Consider the following 18,635-nt stretch of genomic DNA (forward strand, 5'->3'; position numbering starts at 1 on the left):
TATTTTGGGTTGAATGGGTTCAACTGGTTGTGGGACAGTAGCGTGGACCAAAAGAAACTTGTTTATATACTCTTTTTTCCAAATTTCATTGAAATGCTCATGTGCTTCCACAACACCCACATATTTCAACCAATGGGTTTCTGAGTTATCTAGGAAGACATACCTTTCCAGCCTCCTAGGGAATCCCTTTGACGGCCTGTGAGTTTTATAGGAGTGTGTACTCCTTGATGGCTTTGCTCTAACAGCATGTTGAAGCTCTTGGGTGGCTACATTAGGCAAATATGCCGAGCTAAGCATGTATAATGATGTAAGCTCTTTCCCATTTTTGCCATGGTAAATCTTGTACCAGTGCATCGAGGTAAGATATCCAAGGTGACGAGGATATGCATCCAGTTCTCAAAGTCTTCGGACTCTGGGATCGGTGCGCAATCCTCACTTTCCCTTTCATCTTCCAGCATTTTATGGTATGTTTGTCACAGATGGACTTCAGTAGTTTGTGTAGTTGTGACCGACTCCTATGCAAATGGTATGTGACTTATGGGGTGTACCTTCCACGTGTGTAGATTGATCTTGAATGTAAGATCTTTTCTTCGAATGTAAATGTGGTCAATGTCCCAATCATGGATCATCTTCTATTCTCTCATAAAGGGTCTGTCGAGAATACAGTCATATGAAACTGGCTAACGTCCAAAATTCATCACCATAAAAGTGTAGCGGTAGGTGGTTCCCAGAATCTTAATTTTAAGATCCCTTAGTAGACCAATGGGTTTAGCAGTGGCTCCATTTGCGAGTTTAACTCTAGCAATAGAGTGTTATCCAAGGTAGGTGCTCCCCATTTTTCCTAGCATTGTTTAGTAACAATGCTCACTCCGGCTCCCCCATACAAGATTGCAGTAACTTGGAGGCCATCTAAGGTTATTGTTGGTAAGGCTGCGTTGAGTTCATTGCCTTTGAAGTACTGACCAAGTTTATTAACTCGAACTGTGGGGGTTCCTATTACCTTATGAGGTATATGAAATTCCTCCTCCTTAGATTCATTAGAGCTGTCAGGCTCCATGGTTTCATACATGCCTGCTTTGAGACGTCCCTCCATCCAGCCTTTCAGGTCTTTCCATAAGCTTGGGCTACCTTGGAGCAAGGTGTCGATAGGGATTTGGACCTGAGATAAGAGGAAAGTAGAGAGCCTTGCAATGTCTCTTGGAATAGAGGCTCTACTTTGAGGAAGGTTGGGTCTGCTTTGTCTTAAGCTTTTTGAAGTGTATGGGGATGGGAACATGGATTTTTGTGTGTGTTCCCCTATGATTTTTGTGTGTGTTCCCCTATGATGTTCATCTCCCAAATTTCTAAGATATTCAACCACCTTGTCTCCCTGTTGTGGGATAGCTTTTGATTTTGTTAACTCTTGTGGGAGTGGTTGGTCTAGAAGCTCACAAAACCAATGATATACATGAGCATCATCCAGAGGTCTCTGGTTTGAGACCGATGGGCATGGTTCAAGGTAGGCCATAGAAGGACAGGCTTCCAACTGAGCTTGGCATTCACAGACTAACTCTTGGACTACCAGGAGTCTTTCTTTTTCCAGAATGAGTGATAAGGTCACTTAGACACTCATAAGAGTACATACATATGCTCGAGGGAAAAAAAACTCCTAAAGAGTGAAAAAGTTTCCCATCCCATTATGAGCCTACGTTCACACATCACTATATAAATGCTACAAACCCCCCCTATAATGATGATGTGAACATATACAAGGATCATGTGCTGGTTGATCAATCCCCCAATGGAAATAAGCCCAAACCTTTGCAAAAATCTTTGAACTTCTCTCATTGGAGAGCCTTCATGAACATATCTACCATATTGTTATGTGTAGAGACATGAGCTAAACTAATCTCTCTTGTAATGAACTCCTTGACATAATGATAATGCAACTCAATGTGCTTTGAGAAAGCATAAAACATTGGGTTTCTCACGACGGTGGCTAATTCACTCTAGCTATGAGTGAATATAGAGGTGGGGGACTATTTTCCAACACCAAGATCTGCCAAAGGCATCTGAGCCATACTCCATAGTCACTATAAAAGCTACCATCATGTACTCAACTTCATAGCTCAAAGTAGCCACTGTTGCTGCTCCTTTTGTTGAGCCATGATATACATGAATCACCAAGGTGAAACCAAAACCACTAGTGGACACTTGCATGTCACAACATCTATCCTAATCAGAAACACTGAAAGCGTGTAGTTGAACATCACCCCCCTTAGCATGGAATAAGCCAAGAGATTAAGTGCCTTGTAAGTTCTAAATACTTGCTTGGAAGTGTGCCAATGCTTACTTTTGGGATCGTGCATATACCTGCTCAATTGGGAGACCCCAAACTAAGTTTCTAGCCTCGTATTACATAGATAGATGAGGCACCCAACCGCTTGCTAATAAAGTGATACATAGATAGATGAGGCACCCAACCGTGCTGATAAAGTGATACATCAAATGGTTCATCTACATCCTAGGAGCTAAGCCTAACACCCATCTCTGCTAGTGTAGGAACATGCTTACAGTTTTGGAGACCAAGCCATGTAAGTAACCTCTGTATGTACTTTGACTGTAACATCACAATACCATCATCACATTGTATAAACTATATGCCCAAAATAATAATGCAACAAACCTTAATCCGTTATCTCAAACAACATGTAGTTAAGCCTTGAAGGCTGAAATCTTTTCCTCATTAGGGCCTGTGAGTAGCATATCATCAATGTATAAAATGATGACCAAAAAACAATCTGTACTCCTCTTTACATAGAGGGTACTCACAGGTAGATTGTTGCAAAAACTATTTTGCAGCCAAGTATGCCTTTATCTTCTCATATCATGCTCTAGGAGATCCTGCTTAAGGCCATATACAGCTTCTCTTAATGTGCACACTTTAGATTCATTCGCTTAATGTGCATACTTTAGATTCCTGTCCCTTCTTAACAAAACCATGAGCCTGACATACATAAACCTCCTCATACAAATCACCATTTAAGAAGGTAGCCTTGATATCTAACTGATGTACATTCCAACCATGATGCGCTACAAATGGAATAATACACTTGATTGTAGTCATACAAGACGTGGGTGCAAAGGTCTCATCATAATCTATGCCCTTCTCTTAAGCATAACCCTTTACAAAACAACAAGCCTTGCTTTAGACCATACCTTACCATCAGCTTTATGCTTTATCTTATAAACCCACTTTGTACGCATGGAATTTTTACCATAAGGCAAATCTACTAAATACCAAGTGTCATTTTTTAAGGATTAAGTCATACTCATCCTACATGGTCTACATCAAATGATCATTTTCCTATGCTTTCTCAAAGGAAATATGTTCCTCTTTTTTGCATATACTAGTAACAAGAGCATGATTCATAAAATGAAGAGAACCTACACGTGTCTTGCTAGGTAAATGAGTAGCTAATTTGCCCCCCTTGCAATGTCTAAACCAACCATTTTGGCAAACTCTTGGATGCATGCATGGCTGCCCTTTCCTCATCCATTACAACATCCAAAATTGCCTCATCAATAAGCTGATCCGTGGGTTGAAATTTGTGCTGATTTTCAGCCAGTATGGGTAGATTTGTCGCACCTTTTTTATCATTTTCAGCCAGTATGGGTAGATTTGTAGCACCTTTTTTAGCATTCATTTGGTCCACATATGGCCTCCCGGAATTGTATCAAAGATGTGAGCATATATTTTGCTAATTTTTTACAAAGATGTGAGCATACAATTTGCTATTTTTTACGTAAAAGCATGGATTGAACTGAGTTCTCAACAAAGACATCTCTACTCACCAAAATCCACTTTGTGGCTAGTGGAACTTAACCATGCAACGTGCCATCTCCATGAAAGAATTCTCGTTACCAAAAAACATGAGGTAAATCTTGGCATTTAACCATGTAACGTGCCATCTCCATGAAATAATTCTCGTTAACCAGTATATGTAATGAAGAGGAACATGTTTCCTTTGAGAAAGAATAGGAAAATCATTATTAGACATAGGCCATGTAAGATGAGGACGACTCAATCCTCAAAAATGACACTTGGTATTTAGTAGATTTTCCTTATGGCAAATCTACTAGTATATGAGTTGCATGTAGGATGAGGGGTGATTCTCGTTAACTAGTATATGCGATGAAGATTTTCCTTATGAGCTGCATGTGTAGAATAAGGGGTAATTCTCGTTACCAGTATATGTAATGAAGGTTCACAAACTTCTCGATAGTAGTTGATTAGAGAAAAAATAACCTCTCTCTCTCTCTCTCTCTCTCTCTCGATATAAAATGAGAGATAAGTGATGATGAGGAGGAAACTAGTGAAGAGGAAGCCAAACAGAAGGGATTAACCCTCTAAGTAAATGTGTATGATTTAGAATACATAGAAAATGGTGACCCTAGTTATTTAGCGATTCAAATAGGCACACATTGGGGTTTAGATAAGATAGAATTTAAGACCATTCATTTTTCTAGTTTCTCAAGATATGGAGAGGACCTAGGCCATCAATAGAAATTCCATATTACGTATACTTTGAGGATTTTAAGAAATATTTCCCTTTGTGTAGTGGAATGAAGGTAGAATTTTGTCTAAAAACTAAACAAGAGCTAGAAGATTTAGAGACCTTGTAGAATGAGAGATCCAATGACTTAATTATTATTGAAATATCAAGTTATTAAATTCTAGAGAGAGGATATAGATAGGCCAATTAGAGGGATAGAATTACGAGGGGTCATAGCTCGAGAATACCTTATTATAGGTGCTTCATTAGAAACTATGATATCCTAATTTTAGATCTCTATATGCCTTATTGGAATTGAATACCTCTTCTCCGTGATGGGACTATTTAGAATGCATAATGTATTCACCTTTTAGCGTAATGCTTCATCCAGTCTTTGTTGCCTTCCATTTCCTTGTGGCACATTAGTGATTAGTTGGTCATCCTCCTCATTTCTCCATAATCGTGGCATGGAGGATCTATAAGAGAGAGAGATGTTTTGAGATATAAACAAGAGAATCTTGCATCAACCATCCCTCTGCCATGCTTGCTTCTGGCCTTGCTCTTTATCTCACAAAGTCCTTTAAGGTTTTCACGAACCTTTCAAGAAAAAACATCCATCAAACATGAACAACACCACAAAGTGCCACTTCATCAACAAAATGCACCACAAGATGAATTGGCTAGTGAGAATTGTTCTAGGAAAGTTTTCCTCAATCATACACACTGCCTCAATAGCATTGACACGAGCTATCTCAATGGATGTAGGATCTATCTCCTTTAAAGATATGTTCCTAATTACATAGGAATCATGTGTACTATTAATTATACATAGCTTGTAATTGCATGAGTGTGAGATCCCCCTGTTCCCACCGAGCAACGGATTCGGGTACTAGTAGCGGAAGTAGCACTTCTCGCACGGGACAGGGGTCCCACATTCGGGGCCTCGTCCACGGATATCCGGACAAGAGACTAATCCGTTGGGTTTTCCAAAACCGAACCCGGAAAAAACTTCCCTTATCCGGAAAGCACGGGCGATTCCACCAGGATAATTTTTACTCTAACGTAGTCAAGATCATTACTGATCACGCTGATCCAACTGCACCTATAAAGATACTCGGTCGGATCAAGGAAGAAACTTGCACTTGGATCATTGGGATCAACGCTTTTTTCCCCATCAAGAGGCACAGCCGTTGATTCCTATCCATAGAACAATTACTATCCGGGACTTACTTCATCTATCGTAATAACAGAAATTGAGTCTCGGTTTACGGATCCATCAGTCCAGCCTAACCCCATCCGATCCCATGGGTTAGCCAACCGCCCAACCACTGTAGTGATGGGATCCAATTTGGAATTTGGTTAGGTTTTGTCCCGGGTACCAAGGAAAAGAGTTCCAAGGCCCCCTAGCCGGAATTTCATGCAAACATAAAACTAGCCACACCACTTACACACCCAATATGAAAATTGCCTTTTTCTTAGCATCAGCTAACTTTAAAACAATCCTTTAATGAAACCATAGTACCACTGATCACAATCTCCCAATTTATCCAGTTGATTCATAATTTCCCATCATTCCTTCATCAGAGTATTTATGGCATCATTGGCAACTAGAACGCTCACCACCTGTCCACACAGAGGCCGTTTCCATAGTTCCTAGCCCATAATACTCGGCAATATAATCACTTATCAAGATGGACTCTCATTGAAGATCAGCAAGATCAACCAACAGATCCATATAAAAGAGCCATGGACTCATCCGTTGAGGACCAGCAAGGTCAGTCAACCAGATCCATGCCCGGTTTCACAAAACAACTCTTACTCCTTGTTCCAATATCTTCCTCGACGCACGCGTGGGTATCCTGGGCGACCCAGAGCCCGAGCACCGTATGGTCAGCACCCTCTAGGATCCTTCGCAGGTGACCTAGCGCTTCACTCATAGGCCGCTTCCTTGGTCCCTCATCCACCGTACCGGAAGCTCACCATTTTAATCGAACCGAGGCTGGTCAAGACCTCGGCCGACCTTGCTACGCGAGACGTCCTCCATTGACTCTCCGTCAGCAGTTGCAACTTTATCAGATAGGTCTCCACGACCTTAATCACAAGACGGTCAAAATGCTTTCCCAGCATTCTTGACATAAAACAGCCATTTACAAACAGCATTTATAAACAGTTTACAAATACAATTTCTATATTAACTCTCATTTTTCCACATTATCCCTCATACAATCCACATTACTTATTCCACATTTCATTTATATGTGTACTCATCCAATCACATCATTTTCCATCTCTTCACTTCAGATTCCTTCACATCATATATCATATATTCACATCCATATCCACATCCATACATCCACATCCACATCCACATTCACATCCATACATCCACATCTACATGCTTATCTCTATTTTCACATCTTCATTTATACATCCACATCCCATATCCACATTCATACATACACATCCATATCCACATCCATACATCCACATCCACATCCACATTCACATCCATACATCCACATCTACATGCTTACCTCCATTTTCACATCCTCATTTATACATCCACATCCCATATCCACATTCATACATACACATCCATACATCCACATTTACATCCACATACATACATACATCCACATCCACATTCCACATTCACATCTATACATCCACATCTACATTCACATTCACATACATCCACATCCACATTCCCATACATCCACATCTATACATCCACATTCCACATTCACATCTATACATCCACATCTACATTCACATTCACATACTTCCACATCTACATTCACATTCACATACATCCACATCCACATTCCCATTCACATCTATACATCCACATCCATTCACATCTATACATCCACATCTACATCTACATTCACATACATCCACATCCACATTCCCATTCACATCTATACATCCACATCCATTCACATTTATACATCCACATCTACATCCACATTCACATCTATGCATATACATCTTCATGTATATATCCATTTTCACGTTCCTACATCCACATCTACATCTACATTCACACATCCACATACATACATCCATTTCCACATTTCCATTTATATAACCCCATATACCTTCACATCTAATCTTTTACATCACATCCATTCTCGCCCTATCACAACCCATATACATCTTATCTTATCACATACACTTCTTACCTCATCCCCCCATACACATCTTAATTCATCTTATCCCCTCGTAACTTATTTCATAAGCATCTTATCACCTCTTATCACACCTCTTATCACATCCTATCACATCTCTTATCTATTTATAGAATACAAGAGAATTCTTACATTTGATATAAGATTTCTTTACACATTTATTTATGCATAAATTCTATTTAAGGAGATTAATACTTTCGAAGTAAAAATCAATCTTTTATGCATCTTCCTATGCATAAATTCATTTTAAGTGAAAATGACACTTTTGAATTAAATTTCAATCTTTTATGCATTTTTCTATGCATAAATTCAATTTAGATGAGAATGACACTTTTGAATTAAAAAAAAATCAATCATTTATGCATCTTCTTATGCATAAATTCAATTTGGTAGGAATTACACTTTTAGAATAAAAAAATTTCTCTTATGCATCGAAGTTATGCATAAAATCCATTTATGATGAAAAATCACACTTTTAGTATAAAAAGAATATCTTTTATGTATACCTATATGCATGAAATCCAATATGATAAGAGTAACTCTCTTACAATAAAATAATCAACTTTTATGCATACCTCTATGCATGTAATTCAATTATGATAAAAGTCACACTTTTATAATAAAATAATCAACTTTTATGCATACCTCTATGCATGAAATCCAATATGATAAAAATAACACTTTTGATATAAAAATTTTCCTTTATGCATACTTCTATGCATGAAAATTAAAAATGATAAAAGTAACACTTTTGATATAAAAAATTTTCCTTTATGCATACTTCTATGCATGAAAATTAAAAATGATAAAAGTAACACTTTTGATATAAAAATTTTCCTTTATGCATACTTCTATGCATGAAAATTAAAAATGATAAAAGTAACACTTTTGATATAAAATTTTTTCCTTTATGCATACTTCTATGCATGAAAATTAAAAATGATAAAAGTAACACTTTTGATATAAAATTTTTTCCTTTATGCATACTTCTATGCATGAAAATTAAAAATGATAAAAGTAACACTTTTGATATAAAAAATTTTCCTTTATGCATACTTCTATGCATGAAAATTAAAAATGATAAAAGTAACACTTTTGATATAAAAAATTTTCCTTTATGCATACTTCTATGCATGAAAATTAAAAATGATAAAAGTAACACTTTTGATATAAAAATTTTCCTTTATGCATACTTCTATGCATGAAAATTAAAAATGATAAAAGTAACACTTTTGATATAAAAATTTTTTCCTTTATGCATACTTCTATGCATGAAAATTAAAAATGATAAAAGTAACACTTTTGATATAAAAAATTTTCCTTTATGCATACTTCTATGCATGAAAATTAAAAATGATAAAAGTAACACTTTTGATATAAAAATTTTCCTTTATGCATACTTCTATGCATGAAAATTAAAAATGATAAAAGTAACACTTTTGATATAAAATTTTTTCTTTATGCATGATATTAAAACTCAATTTCTCCATGATTATAATGAAATTCTTTCAATTAATCTAGGATGATAATTCCTAGAATATGGTAGGAAGTCCTCTTTTTATGCTTTGAATGAAATTATTTTATGCATAATTTTTATAAAAATTTTGCCATAGCTCCGCTGCTATGACTGATAAATCTCAATTTTTTCTAAGGGATAAAGCTTATCATTAAGGAAATAATTAAAATGATCTCTAATTGGATCATTAATCTATAAGGATTGAATCATCAATATGCATAAACTAAAAGCATAGAAAAAAGTCATTAATTTGGCCTCAAGCATAGCTTAATCTTGGATTAAAGAAAAGCTTTATGAAAAGCTTCATTTGGATTGAGAATGGGTCATGAGTATGACCATTTCTTGAGTGAGAGAGAGAAATTACATAAAAACCATTAGAATTTAAACATAAATAAAAATTAACGTCAATAGCATTTATTAAATTATGTAACTCTTCACTACTATTCACCAATTAACTTTAATAGCATTTAAAAAACCATACCAATTAAGCTTCTCAAGCTTGAGAGGGGTTGAGAAGAGAGAAACATTGAGAAATTATAGAAAAGATCAATATTCACTAATTACCTTACAAATTGCTTGATTCTTTGTTCACGGTAGAGGCCCCCAACCAATCAATTGGTTAAGTATGTTGATGGAGCCACTAATGGAGATTGAAGAAAGAGGGAAGATCCAAAAACTAGTGAATTATTAAATGAATTCACAGTTCTTGGCTTAGGTGGAGTAGAGTAACGATGCATAAACACTATATATTTTTCAACAAGGGGGAGGCTTCTATTTATAGGAAAAATTGAGCTCCTAACCAAACAAACTGATTCTAGAATTTTCTAAATCAGTTTGGTCAATAATTGACCATTTTTAGGTCAGTTAAGCTAACTTTTTGGAACTAGACTTGAATGAGGAGAGAGGAGAGATGAAATATCTCAATTTTTATGAGTTTAAAACTCATTCAAGCATGTGAAATATGCACCTCCTTTAAAGAACTCCTCTTCCTTACATATGTGTCATAATGGAATCATTTTAATATTGCTCATAGTTTTTTTACTAATAATCCTTGTACATTTTCAACTCTTCATCTTATGTGAAATATGCACCTCCTTTAAAGAATTCCCCTTCCTTACATATGTCATATTTTTAATATTGCTCATAGTTTTTTACTAATAATCCTTGTACATTTTCAACTCTTCATCTTATGTGAAATATGCACCTCCTTTAAAGAATTCCCCTTCCTTACATATGTCATATTTTTAATATTGCTCATAGTTTTTTACTAATAATCCTTGTACATTTTCAACTCTTCACCTCATGTGAGCATTTACTCATTTTTGGATATTTTCTTTTTACAAGTTGGATTTATCTCCTCCCTACACATGGATTGATGCTATTGGTCCATAGGAACCTTAATTGGACCATAATCCAAAAATTTCTGAAAATCTAGACCCTTAGACTAAGGTCCTTTATACACATTTCCAATTAATTCCAATTGCACATTGGAAAGTTCTTTTTGAATTTCTGTTTCAAGGAAACTTATTTTAATAAGATGAGATAATTTTCTATCCAAAAATATTAAAAATCTGAATATTCTCTCTCTAGAATATTTTCTCTCTCTAGGTTAAAACAGTTAGAAACAAGTCTTTTATATTTCTGAAGAGGGATTGATTATAGAAGAAGATACTAGACATCAAAAAGGGGTTTGGGGGAGGAATCTTACATTCTACCCCACTTAAAAAACGCGAGATGTCCTCATCTCGCAACTTGTGATAATTTCGCAAGATTCACGAATATGAGACTTAGAGAAAACTTTTAATCAAGATTAACCACCAAGATAAGTCTTAAAGAGAGCAAGATTCAAAATACGAACAAGATTTAAACTTTATTCATTCTCGGAACTTATACAGTAAAGATAGAGGAACTCTTTACACTTCCATAAGCCCGTCCATCATATGGTCACAAAAGCAGTCCTCACAAGCTGCACAAGTATAAGGTAACTCATCTATGGGAATGATTCTGTGGGTCATTACTGCGCCTATCTCAGTGGTATGAGGTGTTCTAACAAAAGGACCTCTGAGAGGCAAGCCAAAAACGGGGTAAAGGCATATCTTCTCATGAGGAAGAAAACACGCCAGTAAGAAGACCCGCTCAGAAAACCCAGGATGCCTTGATCTCATGACGCAGTAGTATCGGGGACCCAAACCCAAAGCTTCAATAACCATGGCCAAGCGGACATTGTTACGAAAGTGCTGCTGACCCCAGGGTGTTACCCTAGTTATGTTTTGATAGGTCCGCCATTTGGTTTGCGCTACAGAAGTTCCCAAGTGAGGGAAAAGTGAGCGCTCATACTGCTCTATAAAATCCTTCTTCACAGATTCACTTGCGTCTTGAAGGTGAGGAATCATTATGGATAAAACTAGTTCTTGTTGCCAAGCCATGAAGGAGATTAAGAAAGAAAGGAGATCGATGGAAGTAAGATTACTGTGAGCGACAAGTAAAAGTTACGACTTATATAAAGGAAGGAGCTAGCGTAACTTAGAAGCCAACGGTAACTTGCCACTGAAGTTTTACCGTCTTTCCATGATTTGGGTTTGACACATTTTTCTATAGAAGGCATTAAGAATTTTGAGATGAAGAGATAAAAGAAGCTTGTAGGCTAAGTCACCTACTTTCATTGAATTCAGATATAAGGCTCACAATATCTGGGGGATAACTTCTTAAACTCCCCAATAGATAAAGAACTTCTTTTGGGCCGTACTCGAATGAAAACCAAAACCTTGGTATCCAAAACACCGATTTTCACTTCTGAACTCATTGTTCTGAATCCTTAAAATAGGCGTGACTCCTGAGAAGTATTCTAGGAAAAAGGGTCTTCCTTTTTTAAACAGAAACTTTCTTTTATTTTAGAGAGGGAATAATTATAAGATCAGAAAGGGAGATTCTTACTCCTGTATACCTCGAAGGTTGGGGAGGAATCTTACATTCTACCCCACTTAAAAAGTGCGAGATGTCCTCATCTCGCAAGGTAGAGGACAACTCTTTTTCTTAACATCCAATTTTATTTTGGGGTTCCTTATATTCTGGTTAACCCAACAGAACACTGGGATAAATATCCCTTATATAGAACTCATCATTAATATTCAGATCATATCATTCATATCTTTAACATGATAATGATCCATTAGACCGAAAAATTTCCTTCTGAACATTCCTCCACGGGAAATTCAGTCAAGCAAGTTCTCAATTTGTTATCCCTTAACTTGATCTACTGATCAAGTGTTAACAGTAACAATTTGACAGCACAACCCACTAATCTCATAGTGATTTGCTGAATTCATTATCATCATTCCAGTTATGAATATCATCACTGGGACTCGTCCCATTCATCCTCATTGTGGTTTTGTTCAGATTTTTATATTTCAACTAATTTCAGAAATCATCATTTTTCAATCAAAATTTTCAATCAGAATCCAATTCAATTCATCAATTCTCAAACAGAATTAAAAATCATATCAACCACATTCGAATTCATCATCTGGATAGCATTAACGCTTATAATTTCAAGTCTTAGATTTACTCGTATATACTGTCAGTAAAGAGCTGCAGTATACTCTCGGTATATACGGGTAGTCGTGGCTCTTGGAATTATAAGGTAAATACCATCATGTCTAGGCCTCAAGCAAGTCAGGGATTCTATATAATTGCGGTACTTCTATCTGAAGACCCAATTACCAAATTACGAATTTCAGTTTGAATATCAAATTGTATGAATTATATCACACAATTACAACCTTTTTGTGTTTCTACATAAATTTTTGACATATTTGTCTTCTCAGTTGATCTTTATTAACCAATTCGCTCTGATACCAACTGTGAGATCCCCCTGTTCCCACCGAGCAACGGATTCGGGTACTAGTAGCGGAAGTAGCACTTCTCGCACGGGACAGGGGTCCCACATTCGGGGCCTCGTCCACGGATATCCGGACAAGAGACTAATCCGTTGGGTTTTCCAAAACCGAACCCGGAAAAAACTTCCCTTATCCGGAAAGCACGGGCGATTCCACCAGGATAATTTTTACTCTAACGTAGTCAAGATCATTACTGATCACGCTGATCCAACTGCACCTATAAAGATACTCGGTCGGATCAAGGAAGAAACTTGCACTTGGATCATTGGGATCAACGCTTTTTTCCCCATCAAGAGGCACAGCCGTTGATTCCTATCCATAGAACAATTACTATCCGGGACTTACTTCATCTATCGTAATAACAGAAATTGAGTCTCGGTTTACGGATCCATCAGTCCAGCCTAACCCCATCCGATCCCATGGGTTAGCCAACCGCCCAACCACTGTAGTGATGGGATCCAATTTGGAATTTGGTTAGGTTTTGTCCCGGGTACCAAGGAAAAGAGTTCCAAGGCCCCCTAGCCGGAATTTCATGCAAACATAAAACTAGCCACACCACTTACACACCCAATATGAAAATTGCCTTTTTCTTAGCATCAGCTAACTTTAAAACAATCCTTTAATGAAACCATAGTACCACTGATCACAATCTCCCAATTTATCCAGTTGATTCATAATTTCCCATCATTCCTTCATCAGAGTATTTATGGCATCATTGGCAACTAGAACGCTCACCACCTGTCCACACAGAGGCCGTTTCCATAGTTCCTAGCCCATAATACTCGGCAATATAATCACTTATCAAGATGGACTCTCATTGAAGATCAGCAAGATCAACCAACAGATCCATATAAAAGAGCCATGGACTCATCCGTTGAGGACCAGCAAGGTCAGTCAACCAGATCCATGCCCGGTTTCACAAAACAACTCTTACTCCTTGTTCCAATATCTTCCTCGACGCACGCGTGGGTATCCTGGGCGACCCAGAGCCCGAGCACCGTATGGTCAGCACCCTCTAGGATCCTTCGCAGGTGACCTAGCGCTTCACTCATAGGCCGCTTCCTTGGTCCCTCATCCACCGTACCGGAAGCTCACCATTTTAATCGAACCGAGGCTGGTCAAGACCTCGGCCGACCTTGCTACGCGAGACGTCCTCCATTGACTCTCCGTCAGCAGTTGCAACTTTATCAGATAGGTCTCCACGACCTTAATCACAAGACGGTCAAAATGCTTTCCCAGCATTCTTGACATAAAACAGCCATTTACAAACAGCATTTATAAACAGTTTACAAATACAATTTCTATATTAACTCTCATTTTTCCACATTATCCCTCATACAATCCACATTACTTATTCCACATTTCATTTATATGTGTACTCATCCAATCACATCATTTTCCATCTCTTCACTTCAGATTCCTTCACATCATATATCATATATTCACATCCATATCCACATCCATACATCCACATCCACATCCACATTCACATCCATACATCCACATCTACATGCTTATCTCTATTTTCACATCTTCATTTATACATCCACATCCCATATCCACATTCATACATACACATCCATATCCACATCCATACATCCACATCCACATCCACATTCACATCCATACATCCACATCTACATGCTTACCTCCATTTTCACATCCTCATTTATACATCCACATCCCATATCCACATTCATACATACACATCCATACATCCACATTTACATCCACATACATACATACATCCACATCCACATTCCACATTCACATCTATACATCCACATCTACATTCACATTCACATACATCCACATCCACATTCCCATACATCCACATCTATACATCCACATTCCACATTCACATCTATACATCCACATCTACATTCACATTCACATACTTCCACATCTACATTCACATTCACATACATCCACATCCACATTCCCATTCACATCTATACATCCACATCCATTCACATCTATACATCCACATCTACATCTACATTCACATACATCCACATCCACATTCCCATTCACATCTATACATCCACATCCATTCACATTTATACATCCACATCTACATCCACATTCACATCTATGCATATACATCTTCATGTATATATCCATTTTCACGTTCCTACATCCACATCTACATCTACATTCACACATCCACATACATACATCCATTTCCACATTTCCATTTATATAACCCCATATACCTTCACATCTAATCTTTTACATCACATCCATTCTCGCCCTATCACAACCCATATACATCTTATCTTATCACATACACTTCTTACCTCATCCCCCCATACACATCTTAATTCATCTTATCCCCTCGTAACTTATTTCATAAGCATCTTATCACCTCTTATCACACCTCTTATCACATCCTATCACATCTCTTATCTATTTATAGAATACAAGAGAATTCTTACATTTGATATAAGATTTCTTTACACATTTATTTATGCATAAATTCTATTTAAGGAGATTAATACTTTCGAAGTAAAAATCAATCTTTTATGCATCTTCCTATGCATAAATTCATTTTAAGTGAAAATGACACTTTTGAATTAAATTTCAATCTTTTATGCATTTTTCTATGCATAAATTCAATTTAGATGAGAATGACACTTTTGAATTAAAAAAAAATCAATCATTTATGCATCTTCTTATGCATAAATTCAATTTGGTAGGAATTACACTTTTAGAATAAAAAAATTTCTCTTATGCATCGAAGTTATGCATAAAATCCATTTATGATGAAAAATCACACTTTTAGTATAAAAAGAATATCTTTTATGTATACCTATATGCATGAAATCCAATATGATAAGAGTAACTCTCTTACAATAAAATAATCAACTTTTATGCATACCTCTATGCATGTAATTCAATTATGATAAAAGTCACACTTTTATAATAAAATAATCAACTTTTATGCATACCTCTATGCATGAAATCCAATATGATAAAAATAACACTTTTGATATAAAAATTTTCCTTTATGCATACTTCTATGCATGAAAATTAAAAATGATAAAAGTAACACTTTTGATATAAAAAATTTTCCTTTATGCATACTTCTATGCATGAAAATTAAAAATGATAAAAGTAACACTTTTGATATAAAAATTTTCCTTTATGCATACTTCTATGCATGAAAATTAAAAATGATAAAAGTAACACTTTTGATATAAAATTTTTTCCTTTATGCATACTTCTATGCATGAAAATTAAAAATGATAAAAGTAACACTTTTGATATAAAAAATTTTCCTTTATGCATACTTCTATGCATGAAAATTAAAAATGATAAAAGTAACACTTTTGATATAAAAAATTTTCCTTTATGCATACTTCTATGCATGAAAATTAAAAATGATAAAAGTAACACTTTTGATATAAAAAATTTTCCTTTATGCATACTTCTATGCATGAAAATTAAAAATGATAAAAGTAACACTTTTGATATAAAAATTTTCCTTTATGCATACTTCTATGCATGAAAATTAAAAATGATAAAAGTAACACTTTTGATATAAAAATTTTTTCCTTTATGCATACTTCTATGCATGAAAATTAAAAATGATAAAAGTAACACTTTTGATATAAAAATTTTTCCTTTATGCATACTTCTATGCATGAAAATTAAAAATGATAAAAGTAACACTTTTGATATAAAAATTTTCCTTTATGCATACTTCTATGCATGAAAATTAAAAATGATAAAAGTAACACTTTTGATATAAAATTTTTTCTTTATGCATGATATTAAAACTCAATTTCTCCATGATTATAATGAAATTCTTTCAATTAATCTAGGATGATAATTCCTAGAATATGGTAGGAAGTCCTCTTTTTATGCTTTGAATGAAATTATTTTATGCATAATTTTTATAAAAATTTTGCCATAGCTCCGCTGCTATGACTGATAAATCTCAATTTTTTCTAAGGGATAAAGCTTATCATTAAGGAAATAATTAAAATGATCTCTAATTGGATCATTAATCTATAAGGATTGAATCATCAATATGCATAAACTAAAAGCATAGAAAAAAGTCATTAATTTGGCCTCAAGCATAGCTTAATCTTGGATTAAAGAAAAGCTTTATGAAAAGCTTCATTTGGATTGAGAATGGGTCATGAGTATGACCATTTCTTGAGTGAGAGAGAGAAATTACATAAAAACCATTAGAATTTAAACATAAATAAAAATTAACGTCAATAGCATTTATTAAATTATGTAACTCTTCACTACTATTCACCAATTAACTTTAATAGCATTTAAAAAACCATACCAATTAAGCTTCTCAAGCTTGAGAGGGGTTGAGAAGAGAGAAACATTGAGAAATTATAGAAAAGATCAATATTCACTAATTACCTTACAAATTGCTTGATTCTTTGTTCACGGTAGAGGCCCCCAACCAATCAATTGGTTAAGTATGTTGATGGAGCCACTAATGGAGATTGAAGAAAGAGGGAAGATCCAAAAACTAGTGAATTATTAAATGAATTCACAGTTCTTGGCTTAGGTGGAGTAGAGTAACGATGCATAAACACTATATATTTTTCAACAAGGGGGAGGCTTCTATTTATAGGAAAAATTGAGCTCCTAACCAAACAAACTGATTCTAGAATTTTCTAAATCAGTTTGGTCAATAATTGACCATTTTTAGGTCAGTTAAGCTAACTTTTTGGAACTAGACTTGAATGAGGAGAGAGGAGAGATGAAATATCTCAATTTTTATGAGTTTAAAACTCATTCAAGCATGTGAAATATGCACCTCCTTTAAAGAACTCCTCTTCCTTACATATGTGTCATAATGGAATCATTTTAATATTGCTCATAGTTTTTTTACTAATAATCCTTGTACATTTTCAACTCTTCATCTTATGTGAAATATGCACCTCCTTTAAAGAATTCCCCTTCCTTACATATGTCATATTTTTAATATTGCTCATAGTTTTTTACTAATAATCCTTGTACATTTTCAACTCTTCATCTTATGTGAAATATGCACCTCCTTTAAAGAATTCCCCTTCCTTACATATGTCATATTTTTAATATTGCTCATAGTTTTTTACTAATAATCCTTGTACATTTTCAACTCTTCACCTCATGTGAGCATTTACTCATTTTTGGATATTTTCTTTTTACAAGTTGGATTTATCTCCTCCCTACACATGGATTGATGCTATTGGTCCATAGGAACCTTAATTGGACCATAATCCAAAAATTTCTGAAAATCTAGACCCTTAGACTAAGGTCCTTTATACACATTTCCAATTAATTCCAATTGCACATTGGAAAGTTCTTTTTGAATTTCTGTTTCAAGGAAACTTATTTTAATAAGATGAGATAATTTTCTATCCAAAAATATTAAAAATCTGAATATTCTCTCTCTAGAATATTTTCTCTCTCTAGGTTAAAACAGTTAGAAACAAGTCTTTTATATTTCTGAAGAGGGATTGATTATAGAAGAAGATACTAG

The sequence above is a fragment of the Cibotium barometz genome, chromosome 30 (assembly GCF_041138505.1).
Source record: "Cibotium barometz isolate CiBa-2024 chromosome 30, ASM4113850v1, whole genome shotgun sequence".
Classification (NCBI taxonomy): Eukaryota; Viridiplantae; Streptophyta; class Polypodiopsida; order Cyatheales; family Cibotiaceae; genus Cibotium; species Cibotium barometz.